This window comes from Canis lupus, chromosome 8 (assembly GCF_003254725.2).
Source record: "Canis lupus dingo isolate Sandy chromosome 8, ASM325472v2, whole genome shotgun sequence".
Lineage (NCBI taxonomy): Eukaryota > Metazoa > Chordata > Mammalia > Carnivora > Canidae > Canis > Canis lupus.
In genome coordinates, this window is record NC_064250.1 from 50,870,308 (window position 1) to 50,887,588 (window position 17,281).

Sequence of the window (17,281 nt, forward strand, 5' to 3'; positions counted from 1 at the left end):
AAAGCTTCAATGAGTGCAGTCTTAGTTGTCATCTTGATGGCAACCTCTTGAGAGACGCTGAGCCATGCTACCCCCCTAAAACTGCTCCTAGATTCCCGACACTCAGAAACTATGTGAGATAATAAATGTTTGTTGTTTCAAGCTGCTAATTTGGTAATTTGTTATGTACCAATTGAGAACTAATACAGTATTGTTTCTTTTAAATGAATGGTATCTGTTTTATTTCAATTTCTAATTCTTTGTTTCTAGAATATAAAAATTCTTTTTTTTCTAATATAGGCCTTGTATCCTGTGTCCTTGCTAAAATCAGCTCTTTTGCAGGTATTTTAGGATTTTCCGCATAGGCAATCATGTCATCTGTGACAAAGACAGTTTTACTTCTTTTCAAATCTGCATGCCTTTTATTTATTCGGCTGCCTTATTAAACTGGCTAGGTTTTTTAGTATAATGTTGAATAAAATGGTGAGAGCAGATATTCTTGCCTTATTTTTTATCTTAAGGGGAAAGCCATTCAGTCATTCACTATGAGTATGATGCTAGCTGTGGGTTTTCCAGAGATGCTCTTTATCAGGTTGAGGAAGTTGTCTTCTGCTCTTAATTTACTGAGAGGTTTAAAAACAGCCCCTCCCAATTCCTGTCATTAATACTAGATTTACAGTTTTATTATAGTAACAAATACTTGTTACAGTGAGATCTACACTCATACAAAGAATTACTATATTTAAATTGATATAGAACAATATTTACATTTTTAAGTTACACTTTTGAAATTAGATGATGAAGTGCAGCTCAAGTTTTACAACAGAGAAGAGAGCACACAAGACAAAAATAGAGGTAGCAGAACAAATATAACTATCTGTTCTCGAGACAGCATGTGGGGACTTTTTGTCAGAAAGCTACATCTTCTCAATCTGATTGTCCAAATCACTAAAATATGGATGATTCAGTGTAATTTTGCCAGAAACTTGTTTGGTGGGATTAACCTGCCAATGTGCTGACATTTTTGAAAGCAAATCCAAGCCATTGTCAACAAAGTTTTTGACATGGGATGTGAGGCTTCCTGGCTTCCACTTGGGAAAGGTACTCTTACAAGTCTTATAAAGATTCTACTTCTAGCCACACTCATTATTGGGGGTGTCCAAAGCTCCGAGAATCCTGAAGAACTGATCAATTTCTAAATCTCCACAGATAAGTGGCTTATTAGTTGATAATTATGCAAATATAGCATCTGTACTCCAAATGTCAACAGGACTTATGAGCTGACCCCAGCAATACTTCTGCAGATCCATGACGGAGTGTTATTACTTATGATATATACTCTATTAGATATTCCAAAATCTTTGGCAAGGTCCAAAGCAGCCAATTTAGTTGTTCCTTTGTTGTTAATAGATATTGAGATCTTAAGTCTCTGTGAAGAGCTCTTCCAGAGTGACAAAACAACATCCCTTGTCTGATTTGGCATGAATAAGTGTTTACTGAAGAATCCACGAACTGACCAGGAGGGATAGAATCCAAGTTATCTCCTAAAATCTAAGGAATTCAAAGATGCGATATAACCTTGAATCCTGTATAAGCACACCTTGAAGACTGACTATATTTGAATGACAAAGTTCCTTTAATAGAGAAATTTCCTGAATTGTGGTACTAAGAACTTCTTCCTCTTTATTTTCTAGTCTCATTTTCTTCATGGCTACCACTTGACCTATAGTTTTATGTCTACCCTTACATATAACTCCATAGGTATTTTCCCCAATTTTCTATATTTTGGTATAATATTCCATAGTTACCCAATAGATGTGGTGAATCCTGGCTTATTATTCTGTGGTGGTAGGGTTAGGGAGGTCAGAGTTGTAGTGGAGGCAGGCATGGCAGCTACCTTGCTTATGTCATTCTTTCTTAAACTTCTGAGAGCCCTGAGAATTTTTATTATGAATCATTTTCTATTAATCTTTCTGAGTCTATTGAGATGGTCAATTTTTATTTTTCATTTTGTTAATATGATGAATTACATATATTGATTGATTTTTTAACAATATTTTAAAAATTTATTTATTTATTTGAGAGAGAGAGAGAGCCAGGGGAGGGGTAGAGGGAGAGGAACAAACAGACTCCACACTGAGTGTGGAGCCTGATGCAGGACCCAATCCCATGAACTTGAGATCATGACCTGAGCCAAAATTAAGAGTTGGATGCTCAATTGACTGAGCTACCCAGGCGATCCCATTGGTTATAATTTCAACCTTGTGTTCCTGAGATAAACCCCACTTGGTCATCATGCATGAATTGTTTTTGAAAATCTTTAATGAATACTTTTCACTTTTTTATTATTTGAGACACATCTGCATTTCATGCATCTTGAAGAGGCCAGGGGACTCTACTTCCCATTGGCTGCTATTGAATTACAGTGGTCCTTTGGTGCCTGAATGCAGGTGGACAAGTGTGTTTTATAACCCTCTTAGATCCTTGGGGGAAGTATCCAGATGGAGACACATGGGAATCTTGGTGGGCTGTGATAATTTCCTGCCCCCTTCAATCAATTTTTTTGTTCAAATCAAATATTTGTTTAACTTTAATTTGGAGGAACAGCTGAAAACTGGGATAGTAAGGGGAGGAATGGAGAGGGAGGACACTGGTCGAGACCTCAACATAGGGAGAACATTTAGATCCTGGCTGCCCTAAAATGACAAATATTTACAACCCAAAGTATGGCTCCTAGGTTTTAGTCACATCTCCAGGATTGTTTTATGGTATTCCTTCTACTTTTTCTAAGAAGTTTTGATATTATGTTTTTTCTTCCATTGCCTTAAATTTCCAGTGGTGTACTAGCACCTTGGTGATAGATGAGCATACCTTTCCTTATGTATTGGCACACCAGGTAGCTTCCCAGTGGACCCTCTCCTTCATCTGACTCTGGCCTGAACTATTTCCTTTAAATGCTTTGACTTCATTAGGGGTTAGATCAGTATTTGGTGGAAACTCAGTGACTCCTTCTTTGGGACTCCAAGGAGATGGGTATGAGATTCTATGAAAATTTATTTTCACTTGAGGGCCTTAAGACCATGCATTAAAAAAAACTTCTCTTGATCTGCCCTGGAAGCTGGGGTCAGTATCCATATGCTCTGAACAGGGGGACTGAGATATGAAACTGGGAAAAGGAAACTTCCAGTAGATAATATGACAGAGACTGAGTGACTCGACCAAGTTGCCAACAGCTGCCAACTTCTCAAGGAAATATGTAGAAAAGGGCTAGAAGCTCTTAGCTTTCTCCCACATTCGGTCACCTATGGACCTTGGGGTCTGTGAAAATAGCCAGTGAGCAGCCTAGAGCAATGCAGTCCCTCTTTCTCTGTCCTCTATCCCATTTTGCATTCTCTCTTACCTCTCCTCTCTAATCTAGACTGGGACAATCAGATGACAAAAGAGTTCTACTGTAAAACAAGTGCAGGTAGGTATTTATAGTAGGGAAATGGACTGAATGAGCCAACTGCTAAAAGTAGAAGGTCTGACTTAATCCATTCAGGAAGACTGTGGCCCAATGCATTTAGGGATAAAATAAATCAATTCAGATCTAATGTTTAGAAAAAGTAGCCCAGATTGGGATAGTTGGCTTCTCATGAGAAATGGTATAGATCTTTCCAAGTTGGCAACAATGATCCGGATGAGCTTCACAGGCAAAAGACTTGACAGTTAGCCTGGACATCAGAAGATCTTCAAAAATCTGTCCTAATTTTCCTCCAGGAAAATTGGTCTAAACCCTCTAAGCTTTGCACTCCATAAATTTCAGTCAAGCTTACTGAACCCGTAAGGGAGGTTTGGAGCTCTGACTTATGTTTGGGGAATACTAATTCTCTGTCAATTTTATGGTTGATGCCCGTTCAATTTTCCCACATGTGTAGGTTCTTTGAATGAATAAACAAATGCACAGCATTTACTAAGCACTTACTGAGTGCCATGCACCATGATACCTCCTTCTCATCCTATTTTGTTTAGGTCTCACCACAACCCTAGCATTTGCTCTCCATTTTGCTGATACACAAAGTGAGGCTTAGGTAGGATTTCCCAAAGCCATGTTGTATGTGGATAGAAGGTTGGGATTTGAACTCATTACTAGCATTGGAGATAGATACTGAGTCTTGCAATATTTGTGCAGTCCTCTTAGCATTTTTTTCTGAGCTGTACGCTTACAGGCCCTCAGCTGGTGTTTGTGATGAAGGCTTTCTTGGCTACATCTCTCTTTTATCTCTTCCAACCTTGAGTTCAACAGCCTACTTGTACTATTCAACTTCAAATTGAGTTTATGTTATCTTTTATCATCTATCTAGGAATGTAAGTTGCAAAAAATAAAAATAAAAACCCCTCCTCAACCAATATGGTGGTTTTAAAAAATGACTGCAAGTTCTTTGATACTCCTCCCATTGAGATATGGGATCTGTGTCTCCTCTCTTTGAATCTGGTAACTGTTTTTGACCAACTGAGCCCTGCAGAAGTGACATTGCATGACTCCTACAAGAGGCTAGGTCATAAAAAGCCATGCAACTTCCACTTAGTTCTTTTGGAATGCTTGCTCTCAATGCTGTGAAAAGCCAAAGCCATACAGAGAGGACACATATGTAGGTACTGTCGTCATCAGTCCTATCTGAGTCCAATCTCTGGTCAGCCCAGCCCAGATACCAGACACAAGGTGAAGAAGCCACTTAGAAATGGATTTTCCAGGTCTAGCTCTTCTGGTTCCTAGGTGTTTGAGTCATTTAGGTGTTTGTTTCCTCAGCAGAGGCCCCAGACATTGTGGAGTAGAGACAAACCATTCCAGCAGGAGCCTGTCTGAAACCCTGACCCATGGAATCTGAGGACTATAAGGAATATTGTTACATTTTAATTATCCGAGCTATTCTTAAATCGTATGTTAAAATCATATAGTGGTCCATCATTCACAATTATTATTTTTAAACTTGTAATTTATTCATTTATTTTAATTTTAATTCCAGTGCAGTTAACATACAGTGTTATATTAGTTTTAGGTTTTTAATATAGTGATTCAACAATTCTATACATTTACTCAGTGTGTACAGTGATAAGTGTACTCTTAATGTCCTTCATCTATTTCACCCATCTGCCCACCCATCTCCCCTCCGGTAATCATCTGTCATTCTCTAGAATTGAGCATTAAAAATTAAAAATGATTTTAATCTACCAGCTGACAGTTCACTTAGGTCCTCCTTGGATTATGTGGGAACCTTAATTCAATGATGTCTTCCTGTCACCAAGTTTTGGATTAGCTTGTTACATAGAAAAAGTAACTAGAATATCCAAATTGGTTCAACTAGATGGTGAGTTTTGATATCTACCGTTTCCCATTATAACTTCATATAGTTGCAAAGATTGTGATTTGGGGCATTTTGTAAATACTGACATTTAAAAATAAATATTTCTTTGCTCTTTTTCAATTTTCCAACAAAGCCTAAACATCATAGAGATTTGATACTATTCCGTTTCATTTACAAATACCCAAACAAGCTTTTCTTCAGTAGTCAGATATTTTTACATCATTTCTTTTCTCCTTGACTTATATTTTCATTCCACTTTCCCCACAGAATTTTATCCTAATGTAATATATTTTTTATGCTTGAAAGTTTTTTCATTGATTTTAGTATCATACTTCTCTGCAACAAAAACATACATATGAATTGAAATAGCATTTTAAAACATTTCATGTGACTAAAAGGCTTTCAGTATTGAGGCATTTCTTCCGGAATGAATTATCATTATAATTATTATTACTATACAGTTGAGAAACAACACAAATATGCATTTTTATATATAGTTATTAAACCAAAAAGTGAAATACATTAGAAATGCATCTGTATGAAATGGATGGGATTTTACAAATTATTTCATCAACCTGTAGATAAATATTACTTATTGGTAGAATGAGACAATTAGAAATACAATCCTATTTTTTGTTTATTAAGACATAAATGCTGAAAGTATTCACATAAGTATATGGAAAATGTTCACATAAGTAGACGTAAATATAAGGAATACTGTTGCATTTGAATTATTTGAGGACTTCCAACTCACATATTAAAATCACATAGTGATATATCATCAAAAATTATTTTTGATGATCTGTCAGCTGACAGCTCAGTTAGATCCTCCTTGAATTATGTGGAAAACACTTTACTGGGGAAAGAACATGTAACCAATCATTTGAGTTGCTCACTTGCGGATGAATTTGTTACCTGCTCATTACAGACATTCACATCAGTATGTCTATTTATGCCTTCTGTTTGGAGCCCTGGAAGTTTATACTCCAGGATGCAACATATTAAGGTTTGGGATGAGTGAGAACTATGCCTTTCTTTTAGTAGTAGGGAGGAAGGCTTCCCTGAAAGAGAAGGTAGGGAATGAAAACTCTTCTTGATTCGCCCAACACAGGCAGGTCAATTTTAGGAGAGTCTGCCAGAAAACTGAGGGTTTGGAATTGATCCTCATAAATTCATGCTCCCAAACCAAATATGTTTGTATCTCCAAGAGTATGTGTACCCCAATTTGAAGATCACTGTTCCAAAGGCTACTAGATCCATAGCGATGCTGACACTTTTGAGGTATTAGATTTGCTGGAGTTTCTTCCAGGGTATTGGCTCTCAAAGGACTGCTCTGTGCTAAGTGCTTTACAGGGAACATGTCACTAAGTCCTGAGATGAACCTGTAGATGAGAATGCAGGGGTTGAAGGAGGTAGTAGCCATCAAGTACCAAAGCTGAGGGTCAAACCCCAGGCTATAGGTTTACAGAATCTGAGCTCTTTAGCTGCTGTGTTAAATGGGGTAGGACAGTGGGCATTGTGAGCGTAGTTCTTCACGTGAACTGCTGCCTGGACTGCTGTTGCTTTTAATTTTGTCTCCTCCTTGGCAAGTTTCTCCAAAGCAGTGGTCCTTAAACACACATGGTAGGGCCACACCTCCTGAATTTCTGATTTGGTAGGTTTGGGGAAGGCTGAGTATATGTATTCCTAATAGGGTCCCAGGTCTGGGAAGAACACTTTAAGAACCACATTTCTAACGCATGTCCATCCTTATGGGAGAATTTCCATTTTTAATGCTTCTGGGAACTGATGTTTTATCCTTTAAATTTCTTTGGGGCTGAGGTTTTTACCTGCCTAGAAGTACGTATAGCTGTGCACATTACATGTATATCCCAACACTAGAAAAGGCTTTGGAAAAACTTGTGCTGCAGAAATTTTTGCTGGAGATTCTTTGAATGATATTATCCATAGGTGTGTTGCAGAAGGAGATACAAAAGATCCTCTGGGTCTTTGCCAAGTTGTTCTCTCTGTCTGGATAGAATGTCCTTCCCCCGTTTTTCACCCACTGGTTCAATCTTTCAGACTCATCTCCAGATACTGTCTTCTCTCCAAACCTTTCTGACTAAGTACCCTTTCCCTGACTTCCTCTAGCCCCACACAGCATTATAGAGTCCTGATCTTGTCTATGTGATATTTCTTCCTCTGAATGGTAAATTTCATACTAAGTGCTCAATAAATAATAACTAGCTAACATTTGCCATATGGTAGGCATTTGCTAAACACTTTACATATACTATTTCATTAAATCCTTGCAGCAACCTTATGAGGTAGATATTGTCATCGTCCCTATTTTACCACTGAGGACAGTGAGGCACAGAAAGGTTACTTAGCCAGGAATACATAGCTATTCAGGGCATTTCCTTGTGGAAGTCCCTGCTGTCCAGGACTGACTTGTAGGCTTGCAGCCCCAAATATTGATCTATCAGCCCGTGAGCTCACTGACATCTAAAGAATGCCAGGCCTTCAATTTGTGTGGTGACAAACGCCAAGTGGAATGGATACTCCATGCAGTGCATTCTTTCTCTTATGGCAGGTTTCTCAAGGAGCCAAGATATATAAGCCTGCACTGGACTAGCCAGCACAAGCTCAGACCAGGAGAGTTAGTAACGTGGGCCCAATCTATAGTGACCTTGGGTAGAGATAATCCATTGCAGCAACAGAGATGAATGCATTAGGAGATATAAGGAACTTAGAAGTGTGCCAAGTATATAGCAAGAACTGTGGAATTGTAGCCATTAGCATTTTAGTCTCAGTGCCCAGTGTAAACCTGGCTTATAGTAGGTGCTCAATGCATATTTTGAATTAATAATAATTATATGAATGATTCATTTGAGTAGAACTTTGCTAGACTCTACTGATGTTTGCTTGAGAGCAGTGACTTTCAAAAAAATTTGATAGTGACCTACAGTAAAGATATACATTGTAAACTGAAACTACTACATATGTATATACGCATACACACACACTTGGAAATAATGCTTATCATTATTATTACATGTCATGCATTCTTATATTTTCTATTCTATTTCACTTAAAAAAATACTAGTGTCCCCTGGTACATTTTACCACCTACTAAGGAAAAAGCTCTGTTAATTTGATAAAACAACTGCCTTACCAGATTTCCTTCTTTAATGGACATATTCCATCTATAGATATGTTAATATCCCTAGGCAGGTTTTGCATATCTTTGCCCTGACTATAAAAGACCGACTTATTTTCTCATTTTCAAGTTGTTTGGTGGCTGGCTATATTTTGGTCAATAGAGACAGTTTCTCTTGTGGCTGGATACATCTCTCATCTCTTGGTTGGGGCTGGCCTTGAGATTTGTGTTTCTTTTCAGGCCAGTGGATGTAGCTCTTCCATGATGCTCCAACTTTCTCAGGGCTGGATAGGCTGAAGCCATGGCCCAGAAGTAACTGTGTCAAAGGCCTTGTACCATTTGGGCAAAGTTTGGACTTGGCTAAGGAAATGCTGTCTTTCCTTAAGGTCTCTTGGTCTTGTTTTGAACCCTTTCACCTAAGATTGACCAGTGCCTACTGTGGGGAGGGTCATGATCTTACCCTGCTCCTTAGCCCATCAGATGTAAGTCGTCACCACTCCTCTTCCTGACATGCGCTATTGGCTCTTTGGCACCAATTCTACATTGGAGAAGCTCTTTTGTTGGCTTTTACGCCATATTGTAAGTTTTTGGTGGCTGCACGGGGTGAGCAGGAAAATGCATTTTGCTGTTGGAGAACTGTCATGGGGTGGGCCAGGCTGTGGTGTGGTTGAAGGAGAGTGTAGGTGGAGCATGTCCTGAAGTGGGTTTAGAACTGTAGAGACTCTAGACAGAGGTGCTCTTTGAAACAGACTGGCCTGATCTCCATTTGCTGCTTTGGATTGTGCTTCTCTTTCTGGGGTCACTCTTAGTTTTGTCAAGTGAATGATAAGGACAGAGTCCTTGGGAAACTTTTGTAGTCATCATCTTGGTTCTTTTCAAGGCTGTGTATAAATGCCTCATGTGATACTAGTTCAAATCCAAGGAGAAGAAGGGACAGGGTTACAGGGCCAGGGAAACTTAACATGTCAATGATAATACTAATAACTCCTACTACTATTTATTGAGGGTCTCTGAGCTTTGACATTTGTGAATTCTGTCTCCTGACTCAAACTGGAAACTGTGTCTCTGCTCTATAGCTTGTGTCCACTATTCATCTTTGTTGTTCAAGCATTTTAAGCTCTTTTCCATTGTTTCTTGGAAATGCTACAGCTAGCCTTCCTAAACCATGGCCATTTAGGGCTCCTATTATTTCTGGCTTTAGAAGGTAAACACCTCCATCTGTCTTCTCACATTCTTTTTGTCCTTCTGTTCTCCAACACTTCAAAAATGTTAGTGTTAGTCTGTTCCCCCCGAAGACTTGGTAATGTAGGCTCTTTCAATTTGCTGATTTTGTATATGTTCACATTTCCCACATATTCCCTAGCCTATTTGTTGTTGATAGTTATTTTTGCAAAGTCTTCATTACTTCCAAATTGTTTAAATGTGTTTCTTGCCCCTTCTCCCTTCCCTTTATGTACTTTCTCTATTTAAGCAGTAGGTCTTAGATTTTTGGATTTCATGGAGTAGAAGTGGGAAAAAAAAAAAAAAAAAAAAGAAAGGGTAACTTACATAGGGTTGCTATCTTTTTATTTTTCCAAATAAAGACAGTCATTGTTTACCATCACTTTATAAAAGAAGTTGCCCAGTGGAAATGCAGTAGATATCAATTGCCTTTATGGAGATATGGTTTCATAGAAGCTCTATTTCCTCACTGATTCTAGTTCACTGCAATATTTTGGGCACCTACTGTGTGCTTAGCACTGTGGTGGACACAAAAGAAAGATTAGATTTTTGCCTTTATCCTTAGGGATTCCCCCAGAGGAGACAAGAAAAGCAGCTGTGGAGGACTGCAGCTTTTGGGCCCATCTTCCCCATGAGACTGTGAACTTCTTAAAGATAAAGATCGTATCCTGTCTCTCTGTGTCCCATGGCACCAGCACGGTGTCTGACACATCATACATGCTCTATCAATGTTCACTCACTCAAAATGAATTACAGCATGTGCAGGATCAAACATACATACATGTTCAATGGTAGTCAGTCATGTGCCACTACGAATAGTGCTGTTCCATGAATTGGAGGATAAGGCAGGAAGGCAAAGGTTCACAGGTGACGCAAGCTGATAGGAACACTTTACAGAAGGAGATAGTGATATTTGAAATGGGCCTTCAGGAATGAGCAGAAGCCATATGACCTGGCAGTAAGCAGTGGGAAAGCAGAAAGCTGTTGGAAAGCAGCTTGAGGCCCAGGTGATAATACTCAGGAGAGCTTCTATCTTTGTTTTGCAGGCTAATTGCTTATTTGGAGTTTATTTGGTAGCAGTTTATTTGGGTGGTGATAGACGCCAAAGAGCCATTGAGGCCATTGATTGAAAACTGGATGCTCCCCATCCCACAACCTCCACCCCATGGGATGTTTGGCAATATTTGGAGACATTTTTGGTGCCACTGGGATGTATTTCTGGCCTTTGGTAGAGGCTAGGGATGTTGTTCAACACCTTACAATGTACAAGGCAGTCCTCTTCCCACACCAAACAATTGGCTGGCCCAAAATGTCAAAAGTTCTATAGTTCAGAAACCCCAATGTAGGGGGATTGATAAGGAAAAGGAAATAAATATGGTGCTGTCAGTAGGTATTTGTGATCACAAGCAGTGATTGGAAGCCATGCTTCTACAACAGGGTAACACTTACCTCTTGTGTCTCCAAGGAACTTCCCTTTCCTGGCCATTTCCTATCATATTCCTCTTCCTGACTTGTGTTGCCAGATGTCTTTCTTCTCTCTTATTGTGCCCTCCCCCTCTTTGGCTTAATGCCTCCAGAACTTCTATTGGCCTCCTGCAAGTCAAGACCTCAGAGCGAACTCCAGGAAACTCTGGAAGGTTGTTAGCTCAAGAATAGAGTTTGGAGCTGAACCCAAATGGTCTTGACCCAAGATATGTCTTTACCCGCATGTCATCTAGGCAAAACCTTCTGTTAAGCCTCCATGGTTATGTATTTGTTCAGAAAACATTTTGGCTTTCTCACATTTCTAACCTGCTGAGTCCAAGTTAGGCTTTCTTTTTCTCCCAGAGGTGCCATAGTGACATTTGTTTACCTTAGGGATAACAGCAGGGAATAGAGAGGTATGTATTCCTGTAGTGTTAATTCTCTATATGTTAGTAAGTACTCTTTGAAAAAAAAAAACTCCCCGTGGAATCGATAAACAAAAACCCAAAATCAACCTAAACAAACAAAAACCAAGCACATGGATACAGAGAAAGATACGTGGTTGCCAGAGGTGGGGTAGGGAGGGGATGGGAGTGGGTGAGATGGGGGAAGGGGTTTAAAAAATACAAACTCTCAGCTCTAAAATAAGTCAAGGGAATGTAATATATAGCATGGGGACTATAGTTAACAATATTGTATATTTGAAAGCTGCTACAAGAGTAGATCTTAAAATTTTTCATCACAAGAAAAAAATTGTAATTATGGATGGGATAGATGGCAACTAGACTTATTGTGGTGATCATTTCACAATATATACAAATATCAAATGATTGTGTTGTACACCTGAAACTAATATAATGTTATATGTCAATTATATATATATATATATATACTAAATATAAAGTTCAGAAAAAAATATTTCAGTGCCACTTATGTCCAGGACGCTGCTAGGTTAAACAGAAATTTTATTGTAAGATTTCTTTGAGCCTTTGTTATGCATATGGACATTTTGAATTTCTAAGAGGAAGATATAGTATTTTATATTCTCAGATGTAACTGACCCTGGGACACATTTTGTATACTACAAATCAACAATTTAGTTTGGGAAGCATTATTATAATGGAAAAGTATGGACTTCAGAGGTACAGCTCCTGAATTCAAATCTCTGCCCCAATCACTGAGAAACTCATTTCTTTGGATAAGGTACTTAACTGTTTGAAGCCTCAGCTTCCTCATCTGGAAAACAGTCACAGGCAAATAATACTCCCCTCACAAAGTATTGGGTGTTACCTCTCAATCTCATGCTTCCATTATTTATCACATGGTTCTGCAATTTGTTGTAGATATGAATGTCTTTCCTACTGGACTAAAATAATTGAAGCCCTGGATAGTGTTTTGTGATGTTTGTATTCTCAGTTCTCCCCCCAATTCCTGGCACGTCATGGTGCTCAAGAAATGCTAATTGAATGAATCAATGGGTAATACATATATAATATACCTCGTGTAGTCTCAATGAATGTTAGTTCTTGCCTAGATCCTTCCTTTATTCTTTCTCAGTGGATAAAAACTTTTTGGAAGAGATAGGAAGGAGGTGGAATGGGGCTGTGAAATGATGGTGCCTTTGACCTTGACATTTGGATTTATTATAAAGGCTGCATGAGGATCCATGCTTCATGCATATGACAGTTAGCTAATGTGCATCTGAAGCTTGCTTAAGGAAGGGATGCTTATTTATTTGTAACTTTATACCACAGAGTTATATGATCTGGAGCATTCTATTCAATTTGGGACATCAACTGTTAGGAAGGAGGGGATATTGGTTTTTTTTTTAATACCCCTAATCCTGACTGCTTCTTGAAAAGACTATGGGGGAGGATAAAAGAGACATTCACAGCTGATGAGGGTCTTCTTGGAAGGGTACTGAAGTACTCAGATGTTCCAAATTATGATAACAGTTGAAGGAAATACTGTTGTGTACAGAAAACACATTTTAACCTTCTTCTGAAGAGCAGTGTGTGTCATAAAGAAAAATACTTTGGACTAGTGTGACCAAACCTGGGTGTCAGTGTCTGTGAGTTTCCTGACTTCTGGGTCTGAGTTTTCTTGTCTCTCAAATGAAGGTTTGGGACCAGAAGATGTTTGTAGGTCTCTTTGGATTTGATAAAGCACGACTCTGAAACAGTTGAAGGTGTGTTAGAAAAGAGAGTCTAGGCTCCATATTTTTTCCGTGGGTAGAACTGAGACCAGTTGACACTAGGTGTGAAGAGAAAAGGCCATTTTCCTGCACAATGATAGTCATTTCAGGGGTCACCTGGGTGGCTCAGTGGTTGAGCGTCTGCCTTTGGCTCAGGTCGTGATTCCGGGGTCCTGGGATTGAGTCCAGCATCAGGTTCCCTGTGGGGAGCCTGCTTCTCCCTCTGCCTATGTCTCTGCCTGTCTCTCATGAATAAATAAAATCTTTTTTAAAAAAGAGTCACTTCAGAGGTAGGGAGAATGTGGACAAATCTTGTCACCAGAAGTGCCTCTAGAGCTACTTGCCTCAGTTGTTCTAGGGATGATCTTTAAGACCTTTAGCCTTCAATTGTTTTAAATAAACATTTTATTTTAGAATAGTTTTAGATTTAGAGAAAATTTGTGAAGATAATACAGAGACTTCCCATATACCTTATATCCAGTTTCCCCTAATATTAACCTTTTACATTAGTATGGTTCATTTATTGTAATCAATGAACTGACAAGGATCCTCTATTATGAACTAATAGAGTCCACACTTTATTCTGATTTCCATATTTTTTTACCTGATATCTTTTTCTGTTCCAGGATCCCATCTAGGTTATCCCATGACATTTATGCTCCTCTTGGTTGTGACAATTTCTCAGACTTCTTGCTTGTTTTTGATGACTTAAACAGTTTTGAGGAGTACTGGTCAGGCATTTTGTGGACTGTCTCTCAGTTGGGGTTGCGGGTTTTGGGAGTAAGACCAGAGAGGTGAAGGGCCCTCCTCCTCGTCACATCCTAACAAGATGACTTATCACTAACAACATGACTTATCACTAACGATACTGACCTTGACACCCCACCCCGCATCCCCACTCCCTCCCCCCCATGAGAGTGTTTGTCAGGTTTCTCCAAACTAAAGTTATTATTTTTGATCCTTTTATACTATACTCTTTGGAGGGAAGTCATTAGGTACAGCCCACATTGATGGAATGAGAAGTTATGCTCCACCTCCTTCAGGAGAGTCCTCAGTTTTCAATGAAAAAATAAAAATTATTTTGACTTTTGCTCACCTCCCAGGTTTCATGCAGAGCCCCAGGAGCAATGAGTGAGCCTGTTCTCATTTCTTTGTCAAAGTGAGACAGCTAATCAAGGTGCGGGGATTTACTTAAGCTAACAAATGATTATCTTTCCCTGTAGAAGGGTTACCAGAATGCTGAATTTGCTAATTACTCTTCTCTCCGCTTTTCCCAAGCAGTGATCTTGAGAGATGAGACAAATCTATCTTCAGTGAGGGCTGCAACTGAGGAATCTGGGAGGCTGAGGAAGAGGGAGGGCAGCCATTTACCAAAAATGAAGGAGGGTGGGGCACCCGCAGAACTGAAGTGGCCTGAGGGAAACGATGTGGTGAAGAGGGAATTAATGGGGAATTTGGTCTCTGGGCCTAATTGAAATTGCTCAGTCTGTGCGATCCATCAGCATTTCTTCTGGATTACTGCTTGTACCTCTGCTAATGGGGATTGAAGAGAACCGTTTATCTTGGGGCAGTGGCTGGGAGGAAAGGCCACTTGGATGAGGTCTCTCAGCCTCTGTTCTCAACTGCCTACCATTATCCTCCAGATCAGGCTTTTGCCAGCCTTGTTTTCTCTTCTGCTCATATCCAGCATTGAAGATTGTGCTCAAAACTGCCATTAACTGGCTGCGTGATCTTGGATCCCCCACTTCCTCATCGGTAAAGTGATATGTTAGTTTGAATCAAAAAGTGTAAGTATAGGCACCCGTGATGCTTTATTCCTCTTCATACTTTTGGCAGAGATTTGCTAATCGATCTCACCACTCTTTCCTGCTGAGGAGAAGTGTGGCCTCAGAATCCTTCTCAACACAGTGTTCTATGTATTAACTATAAATCAGTTGGGGTGGGGATGCAAGTCAGTGATTTGCTATCCCTGGAGTAGATGCTCTTTTGGGTCCTGAAGATTTTAAGATTTGGATTTGCACAATCCATCCATTATTCAATCAACAAATATTTCTGCGTATGTGTGCATGCCAGGCACTGTGCTAGACTATACATGGTGGATAAAAGAGATGTGCTCCCTGTCTTTGTGGAGTTTATAAATGGTAAGTCCGTTGATAAAAGTCACATGTTGTATCCCTGTAGCTCTTTGCACAGTTTAGGGAGGTCAAAATAATCTGACGGTGGGAGGGGTAGGAAATAAATTTTATTAAGCACTTTGGGCAGGTTTTAAATAGATTTTCTCACTTAATCCTCATGGCCATCCTTTAAGTCAGGTAGTAGAAGTTGCCCAAGGGCCTAAAGCAGTAAGTAGTAAAGCAGAGATTGGATCTTTGGTCAGTGTGATGCCAATGGCAATGGTTTTTATACCGTGCCTTACTCACGGTACTTTACCTTTCTGTTCTTCAATTAAGAGGTTGTCTTCACACCTGCACCCCGATGTTTATAGCAGCAATGGCCACGATAGCCAAACTGTGGAAGGAGCCTCGGTGTCCAACGAAAGATGAATGGATAAAGAAGATGTGGTTTATGTATACAATGGAATATTACTCAGCTATTAGAAATGACAAATACCCACCATTTGCTTCAACATGGATGGAACTGGAGGGTATTATGCTGAGTGAAGTAAGTCAGTCGGAGAAGGACGAACATTATATGTTCTCATTCATTTGGGGAATATAAATAATAGTGAAAGGGAATATAAGGGAAGGGAGAAGAAATGTGTGGGAAATATCAGAAAGGGAGACAGAACGTAAAGACTGCTAACTCTGGGAAACGAACTAGGGGTGGTAGAAGGGGAGGAGGGCGGGGGGTGGGAGTGAATGGGTGACGGGCACTGGGGGTTATTCTGTATGTTAATAAATTGAACACCAATAAAAAATAAATTAAAAAAAGAAAAAAAAAGAGGTTGTCTTCAGTGAGGAAGGAGGGATTAAAATTCATGCAAGAGAGAAAGTAAAGGCTGGATGCATTTAGGTGCTGCTGGAAGCTCTGGCTGAGGCTGCTGTGTGGGGCTGATGCTGCCAGTTAGCCCAATGGCACAGGGCTCTGGCTAGAACAATGCTATAAATTAGGCCAGCCCTGAGAATATGCCTCCTCCTACCCCCTGGATCATTTATCACAGCACATCAGCCTGATTTCTGCCTGGGCATACCTCGCACTTTCGGTGTAGCCAATCCTCTCCCAGTTTTTAAGCTGCTTAAAAGCTATGGGATTTCTCCCTCTGCTCTTGTGCTGTCTTGAGATGTAGAGCCCTGGAAAGATGTATTTAGGGAAGAAGAGGAAGGAGGCCAATACTAGGCCCAGCCAGGTTGAACTTGCTCTCCTAGATGTGGCTCTGCTTCAAACCTAGACCTTGACTAGGCTTGAGCACCCAGCCCAGCCTTGCTGTGTTCTCATACCTAGTACAAAGCTTCCCACGAAAACTTTGCAATTCAGCTGCTGAACGCCCAGAGCTTCGTTCACAGAGACTAATGATGTTCAGTGTTTGGAGGTCCAGAAAGTTCTCCTTCAATAGTAGGTTCAAGCTGGGTGAAATAAAGGACGTTCTGGAAAAGAGATGGGGCAGAAAATTCCTAAGGCTTCAGTCAGATATTTCCAGAGATTACAAAGACTCCCATTTCTCCTAGAGAAGCTCTCCTTTTCTTCTTTTCCTAAGTAACAATTTAGTGGGCTATATGGATCTCTCCTGCCTTTTGAGTGAACTAAGTATCTCAATTGGTCCCAGTTGTTTTTAGTTTTCCCTGAGAATAAAGTTTGAAGCAAGGGCTTACGTGCCCATAGCTTATTTGGGAGGGAATAGTGGATGCTGGGTGTGCCAGTTGGAACTTCCTTCAGAAATGCAGGGCTGATTCCCTATCTGCTGGGAGTGTCATGTCTGAGAGCCCTCAGCTGTCAGCCCTT

General features: G+C 39.8%; 1 pseudogene; it reads right to left on the reverse strand.

Moving 5' to 3' along the window:
* Positions 1–896: 896 nt before the first annotated feature.
* Positions 897–1,781, reverse strand: LOC112657142 (cyclin-dependent kinase 1-like; annotated as a pseudogene).
* Between the last annotated feature and the right edge of the window lie 15,500 nt (positions 1,782–17,281).